This window comes from Bubalus kerabau, chromosome 1 (genome assembly GCF_029407905.1).
Source record: "Bubalus kerabau isolate K-KA32 ecotype Philippines breed swamp buffalo chromosome 1, PCC_UOA_SB_1v2, whole genome shotgun sequence".
NCBI classification, from domain to species: domain Eukaryota; kingdom Metazoa; phylum Chordata; class Mammalia; order Artiodactyla; family Bovidae; genus Bubalus; species Bubalus kerabau.
The window spans coordinates 90,382,055-90,384,190 of record NC_073624.1 but is presented as its reverse complement, the minus strand read 5'-3'; the positions used below and the strand labels follow the sequence as shown (position 1 = coordinate 90,384,190).

Here is a 2,136-nt window from a genome sequence, read left to right as displayed (position 1 = left end):
ATCCTGCTCAGTATGTAATTTGGTCTCTGGAATATCTTTATCCTTGGTTTTTAGCAGTTTGATTATGATGTACCTTGGCCTTGTTTTCTTTAAGCTTATTATGCCTGGCTTTCACTAACCTTTCAAATTTTGAATTTTTTAGTCATTATTTCTTTAAATACTTGTATAGTTCCTATTCTGGGGCTTCCCAGGTGGTGCTAGTGATAAAGAACCCAGCTGCCAATGCAGGAGACATAAGAGTGAGTGAGGTGAGTGAGTTCAGTCCCTGGGTTGGGAAGATCCCCTGGAGGAGAGCATGGCAACTCCATGTATTCTTGCCTGGAGAATCCCAGGGACAGAGGAGCCTGGCAGGCTACAGTCCACAGTGTTGCAAAGAGTCAAACATGACTGAAGTGACAACATGCAGGCACAGCTCTTCTGAAACTTCAGTTACATGTATTTTAAACTGCTTGATATATCTCACAGATCACTTTTGCTCTGATCCTTTCTTTTTCAATATTTTTTTCCCTCTGCTTCATTTTGAATAGTTTCTATTTCTATGTCTTTAAGTTCTCTAATCTTTTCTTCTGTAGCCCATAATTGTTGTATTTCCCTCGTGAAATTTTAAAATTTTATTCATTTTTAGAATTTTATAATCTTCATTTTACTCAATATTAAACTTTAAAATGTGTGCTAAATTATCAAAATATTACTTTGACTCACAATAATATTATACATATTTAAACTCAGCACAATTACAAAATAAAACTGTTTACTTAAACAACAGGATTCTCCTCTAATAAAAATAACTTTAAATAAAAGGTCAACCTCAAACTTGTGTTACTGTTTCACTCTTTGGCCTCCATTGTCCAGAAACAGGTACATTTCAACTCATTTCTTTAATGGATATTTTGCAACAACTTTCTGAAGTTTTCCAATTCTTTCATATTTATAGAAATTCTTCCAAATGCATTAGACAATGGTACTATTTCCTGTCAATTTGGATGAATTTCATACATGGGCCCACTTTCTGGTGTATTTGCTATCAATGTCTCTCAAAACAAGAACTTTAAGGCAGTGCCCAAACCCTGAGTCTGAATATTCTCCACAGTCAACATTTAAACCAGCCAACACAATCCATAATTTTGGAAACATCTCTAAACTGTGTCCTAAAATGTGCCTATAATTGGCTTGCCTCTTTTTTAATTCCAAGCCAAAAAAATGAATTCCATAAAATAAAAAAAAATGTTTTTACTTTATTAAATATTTCCAAGACTAATTTTTGAATCTTGTTGTCAGAAACTTAAACTTCATTTTCAGTGAACAGTTGGAAATCTGGGTGCCCAGTTGGTAGTAGCATTTTAGATAATGGCCTTAATTCTTTTAAGTAAGGAAAATACATGTTCTTAGGCTTTCTTGTCCTTCAGTCAAAATTCCATCACACCCACTGGTGAAATTCTGCAGTGTGTGTCCCCATTTTCCAAACAGCTATCTTGTAAAAGCTCTCTCGCACTCAAACACACATTATCGCTTGCATGTAGTCCAGATATGTCTGAAGTACACAACTGTTTTACACAAAGACCTTCTAGCCATCTGTGAAAAATGTTCTCTTCACGTTTCCCTTGCCTAGAAGCCAAAATATTTAAATATCTTTCATTGTCTGTGACTTTATTTTCTTCATAAACAGTGATATTCCCTGTCTTCCAAGCATCTGGCCCTTCTCACTGTGTAATGTTTAGGATTAAGAACAATCTACGTATTCATGCCAACCTATCATATTCAGCTGATACGTCATCAGCTTCACAGAGGCTGTCTGAGGAATCATCATACTTGACCCACTGAACAACAGTTTTCTGTGTTTCCTCACTTAGAGATTCACCCCAAACTGTGTTACTCAGCTTGTTCATATCTTGAGTGAGCTTATTGGCTTCTTCAGAATACCTGTATCTTGTGGATTTAATTTAACTTTAATTAAAACACTAAATTTTTAATGTTTAACATTTGTATTACTTCTTATATTGAACTTATTTGCTTTATCCTATAGCATACACAAAACAGTCTCACAATGCCAATATTAGTACTAACAAAAAAACTGCACAATGAAGTTTAAGAGTTGTTTAGTTCTTAGAATATGACCCACTTGAAGAAGGACAAATT

General features: G+C 34.6%; 1 pseudogene; it reads right to left on the bottom strand.

Annotated features, from left to right (window-relative positions):
- Window positions 1-878: 878 nt before the first annotated feature.
- Window positions 879-1,886, bottom strand: LOC129649850 (ERO1-like protein alpha; annotated as a pseudogene).
- Window positions 1,887-2,136: the final 250 nt, after the last annotated feature.